The following is a 6,000-nucleotide window of genomic DNA, read 5'->3' on the forward strand; positions in this document are numbered from 1 at the left end:
CTACACGATCTTGTGCTATGCTTAGGATTGGGTCTTGTCCATCACATCATTCTCCTAATGATGTGATCACGTTATCAATGACATCCAATGTCCATGGTCAGGAAACCATAACCATCTATTGATCAACGAGCTAGTCAACTAGAGGCTTACTAGGGACATGTTGTGGTCTATGTATTCACACATGTATTATGGTTTCCAGTTAATACAATTATAGCATGAACAATAGACAATTATCATGAACAAGGAAATACAATAATAACCATTTTATTATTGCCTCTAGGGCATATTTCTAACAATTGAAGCACCAATGAAGCGTCGACGTCCCGACGCTGCAAGATGGAATGGTCACCACAATCCACAGTGAATCCGCCACCGCAAGATGAAATGGTCACCACAAGTACGAATACCGATGAGCACACCACCGCCGACTATAACCTCATTGGTAAGAGCCCTATCCAGGCCCGTGAGCCCACAGGTCGACATGGCTGGAGTTGGAGCACGAAAGTCAGATCACCATCGTCGACGCGCACCTTGTCCCTCCCTTGGCCGCTTTGGCGACTAGTGGGGGCGGGGATCATGTTGTTTCGAACTGGTGATCATAGCGTAAGGTTTTTAGTTGTGTTTATGGTCCCCAATTGTCAATATTGAGGTGATGGAGCTGTTGTTGGCATGGAATAAGTCCTTCATGTCTCCTTCTTCTCATGATGGTGCCTTTTTACAACGTTTGGAAGCGTGTATCCCAGATCTAGTTCTCCAGATTGTTTTTTTTTGTGCAGATTTGTCTCAGTGGCTCTGTTCTACAGAATGGATGGAGCGTAAATGTTTCTTCGGCTCTAGTTCCAATCGACAAAGGTTGGCTAGTTTCGGTCTCAATCCGGAGCGTGTGATAGTTGTGTTCCCCGACTCCGTCTAGCTGGGCCAGGAGCGTTATACAAGCCATCTTCGACGTTTTCTTATCCGGTGCGGCAATTTGGTACGTAGATTGATGTTGCCAACATCTTCTGGTCTATATCAATGACTAATTCCAGGCGTAGCTTTTACAAGCTATTGGGTTTAGACAAGTTCACTAGTCTAAGGAGACCCAGATGTGACAACGAGTATTGCGTACTGCGCACTATCTATGGATGCAGGAGGAAGAATACTAAGGCACCTCAAAAATTTAGTTGCATTTGTATATTTCTGTGAAGTTGTTTTTTTGAGGGATTTCTATGAAGTTGTTATTCTAAGGATTCATGTTACTATTATATAGCATTTGACATTTTCAAAGAAAACAAATCCATACATAAACCCAAGCATGCATGTTCGGTCCTCCCTCCCCCTCAATTAATCGTGGGGACAACAACGTGCCCGACGAATAGGATTGCACCTGACACCTCCTTGGTGACAAAGAAGTCAAAAGGATGATCAACAATGAAGGCCACACGCCGTAACGGCTGAGGTAGGGCACTAGTCGGTGCCTTCCTTGTTCACCTCGATGACGGTTTGGTGGATCACTTCCTGCAGTGCCAGCCTCCTCCTTCCCTCTGTTCTGTCCTCGGCCACATCAGATAGGTCAGCCTTCCCCGGCTCAAAAGCCTCCTTGAGCCCCATGTCATGGGGAATGTCGTTCATAGTCATGTCAAAGCTGACCTTGAATGTAGGCAGCCGGAAATCGTCAACCTCGACATCGCTCCTCGGCAGGTGCTTGCGCAAAAACTCAGGGTCGCAGGCGATCTGATTGGCCAACCAACACAGCCCGTCGCACACGTCGGGGAGGAAGACACACATTGACTAGATCGGCTTTGGCTGCGGCTATGCAGGCAAGGGGCGGCCTTGCTCGTAGCGAAGCTGAGCACCTTGAAGCCATTATGCTAGGTGATTCTTTGCCTACTAAAGCCATGCATGAAGGGCATGTCGATGGCGGTGCTGTCAAGGCGGTGAAACAGATGGCGTTCCTCGTTGAATGGCTTATTCCACTTGCCCTTGAAGTAGATGGTGTTGACGAGCACCAGGTCGGTGTTGTGGGACAACATGTGACGGCCGATCAAGGTGGGGACGAGGTCGTTCGTCAACACCCCCACCCATGCGTTGATCTGCTCCTTTGCCTCCTCCGGCTGCACGTACATAACGATAATTATCATATATCTACATGCCACAGATCAATCATAATAGAGTGCTATTAATTGTGTTGCACATCGTTGTGCTAAAGCAGCTCTTCAACTAGAGAGTGTTGTAAATTACTCTAATATAATCTCTGGTTTTCTAACCTGCAATTTGCTCTCAAATTCGTTGCCACTGAATGAATAAAATGCCGAGAGGAGCTTTGAAAAATCATATATCTATATGCCACACATCTCAGAGTGTGCAAAACCGAACCGAAAACCAAACAAAAAACCGAACCGAAGACCAAACAAAAAATCAAACCAAATCGACTTTTTGGTTTTTTCAGGTTTTGGTTTCAGCTTTGAGATATGAAAACCATTTGTGTTTCTGTTTTTTCCGTTAGAAAACAAAAACCATTTAGTTAAACGGAATTAACCGAAATGGAGGTTTGTTGTGTTCAAAAGCGTAATGTGGTGCTATAGTATAATACTTTCTAGCCCATTCAGTGCTTCAGTTTACGTGATTAGCCTTACTACTTATCCAACGTCTTTTCTTTATGTTTTTCTAATTGTTCTTTTCTCATTATGATATGTATATCATGTATTTACACATGAAAAAGCTATGTGTTGGCTCAAAAATTCATGTTAAGCTTGGTTAATTCGGTTATTACCAAAATCAAACTGAAAGTGAAGGGCTATTACTGAATCCGAACCATATCTATGTATGAAACCATATAATCCAAAGTATAAAAACCGTAGAAATCATAAACCGTATAAATCGAACCGAACAAAAAAATAACGAATGCACACGACATATCGATCACTTCCGGGGTCCGGCCGCTATTCACTGACCTGCTTGTGGAAGTTAACGGGGCGGATGACGGACTCGTACCACTCGGTGGCGACGTCGCGGTAGGCGGGGCGGAGGGGCACGGTGGCGTCGTGCCACACGCTGCACCCGAAGCTGATGTGCGGGCCGCCCGTCTGGGACCGGTCGGCGAGGGCCTGCCGGGCCAGCGTGCAGACGTGGAAGGTGTGGACGTCCCGCGAAGGCACCCCTAGGACGCCGAGCAGCTCGTCGAGGGTGCGCTCGCGCGCGCCGGTGGCCCACAGCGAGAGCGCCGCGTAGAGGCACAGCGGCGAGAAGACCAGGTTGCCGCTCCTGTCGCGCCAGCGGCGAGGCGCTTGTTCAGGCGGAGGGTGAAGGCCTGCAGGCTGTCGCGGGCAGCGGCGCGCCCGGCCTCCTCCCACTGGGCTATGGCGGCGCGCTCGTCCTCGACCCATTGGGCTAGGTCGTCGGCGTGATCGACCTCGGATTTGGGCAACATGCCGAGCCTCTGGGCTATGGCGGCGTGATCGTCGTCAGCCCCCGGGCAGAGCCATCGGGCTAGCATCTTGAGGCAGCGGCGAGGGAACTCCTTGACATGTTCCATCTTGTCCTCCGTTGACGTGTCTTGTGTTTTGATCAAGTCATGCAGTAGCACTACTCCGGTTTATAACCAGCTGACAGCATTTGCCTTGGACGTTCACACGGAAATTAATGGCGGCAGCTTTGCTTCACACGGAATGAGCGAGCAGCGTTCGCACATGATAACTCTGTTCTAACGAACTGCCTAGTACTCTCTCCCTCTCATCTCCACCATCATTTCCTTGTCCCACCCACCTGTCAGTCTGTCACAACTTGTCGTGCATTCTTCTAACAGCGCCTCTAATATTCTGCTCTCTCCACCGGGATTACTTGACGTCGAAATGAATATCTAGACATTAAATATGTCTAGATTCATCTATTTAAGCGTACCATGCCGTAAAGGCGTTCGATGAGCGTCACTGACTTCTCGTTCCATATGATGATCACTGTTCATTATTTGTAGAATCTTGAACATGGCAAATGCACGAGGGCCGTTTTTGCTTTGGGGAGCATAAGCTCCCTAATGAACAGTAAATTCAAAATAAATAGTAAAAATATTCAAAATTCTGAATATTTGGGTGTGGATGTTCATGTTAGTCTAACAAACGTGCTTGACAATTTTGTGGAGTTTACCAAACACGTTTTGTTTCAATGAAACTTGTGTTCATTTGAAGTATCACCCATTTATTTATGTGGTTAGAACCTTTTGTTTTGATTCATTTTTAACGCAATTTTACTTATAGGCAAATCACGATCTTTGGTAAAAGTAGTGAAGTGTGCATAGAGGTGAGCTCAACTGCTAGCAGATCTATTCTTTAGTTTATGTTATCACAATATAGGAAATATTTCCTACCATTTTGATGGTTTAATCATGCTCTATGAGTTTTTTTTTCAATTAGTCATTGTGTGCTAAGCATGGATGACTAATAAGGGAAAATGTTGGGGAAGATAAAAACCTCATAGCGCATGATTAAACCACCAAAATGGTAGAAAATAATTCATATATTTGATTGATTAATTGGGAAAATTACAAAGCTATTCAGTTCACATTGATAAATAGATACAATTACCATCATTAACTAAACTAACTTTTACATCTTATTTTTTATTTTGTATAACGTTACCTGCCATGAAGATATCACTTCTGCTAGTTGTCTTGGCTCCTCTGCTCCTTAGTGTCACTACTGCTGCAAGCCAGATCCCAAGCTTTAGTTGCTCGGGTGGAAACTACACAGGATCGAGGTACCAAGAAACGTTCAAGTCTTCGTTCGTGACACTGGCTTAGAAGGTGTTGACTTCTCCAAGATGTTTGCCATAGAGGCCGTCATGTGAGGAGAGGCCACATATTCCCTAGCGCAGTGCTGAGGCAACACAGACACCTCCAAGTGCAACACCTGCGTCGATGAAGCTATCCAGAAAGCATGAATTGTTTGTGTGCTCGGAAAGGAAGCAATCATCATCTACGTGCTTTGCACTCTTCAAATTTCTGGTGACATGATCAATTGGGCATCTCGACTAGGACATCCACGATTTCCGGTCGGGATGGTGCAATTGAGATACTTTTTTATACCATGAATAAAACACACGAACATACTAGCAGAGGCCAAGCAATTTAGATGAGGGGGCCAATGCCCCCCCCCCCCCCCCCCCCAATGTTTGAACCAATTTATGCAAATTTTATTTATGGGAGGGATTAGATGGGAAAGCCTTTCCCCCCCTCCCAACAAATTTCATCTAGCTCCGCCACGACATACTAGTATATAATTTATTAAAAGGAACGTATCGATAAGTTTAATTTTACAACTCATATTCTGTCTTCGGCTCTTCCCCGACAGTGTGATTTTTCTTGAAGCCTTAGGTGTCAAAATGATATATGTTCCCCATTTAAGTTTTTTCCATGATTTGACAAAAAATAGGATTCTTCTCGGTATTGGACCCTAGAGGCTCAGATTAACACACTTAAAGACATGTGCTCTTCAGAGATTTTATAGTGCTAAACTTCCAGGATACGACCAGATATTAGATTGGCCTACATTATCCATAGTTTTTTTTTGGATATGTTAGTTCTTAACTGTTTTGCGCCAATGAATGTCACAGTTTATATGGAGTGCAAATGCCGAAGAGACACAAGGGTTTAAGCATATGTACATTTCTTGAACTTACTACTACTACACTCACTCATTTATTTTCTATAGGAATGAGATCATTTTCATCCGTGGTTAATTAAAGGCCCAGATTTAATAATGTATTAGTACTACTACTTACTAATCTGACAAAGATAAGGCTGGTCGTAATGGTAGTATCATAGCTAGTATCATACATGCCAACTAAACAATTTTGATGAGGTGTCATAGTATTAAATGAAGAAAGAGATGGTGTAGTATCATATTATGATACCGTATCATATTAAATGCTATACTACTTTGTGTCATGCATGGCAATAAATAAAGTACAACATGATACTAATATATGATACTATGCATTAGGGAGGTAGTATCATACACTAGTATC

General features: G+C 44.4%; 1 pseudogene across 1 annotated transcript; it reads right to left on the reverse strand.

Annotated features, from left to right (window-relative positions):
* Positions 1-1,251: 1,251 nt before the first annotated feature.
* Positions 1,252-3,613, reverse strand: LOC125540540 (serpin-Z2A-like; annotated as a pseudogene). The gene is made up of 2 exons (XR_015614921.1): positions 2,934-3,613; positions 1,252-2,093 (listed from the first exon to the last, which is right to left on the reverse strand). The product of XR_015614921.1 is annotated as a serpin-Z2A-like (transcript).
* Positions 3,614-6,000: the final 2,387 nt, after the last annotated feature.

Source organism: Triticum urartu, chromosome 2A, assembly GCF_056163025.1.
Source record: "Triticum urartu cultivar PI428250 chromosome 2A, HENAU_Tu73, whole genome shotgun sequence".
NCBI classification, from domain to species: Eukaryota; Viridiplantae; Streptophyta; class Magnoliopsida; order Poales; family Poaceae; genus Triticum; species Triticum urartu.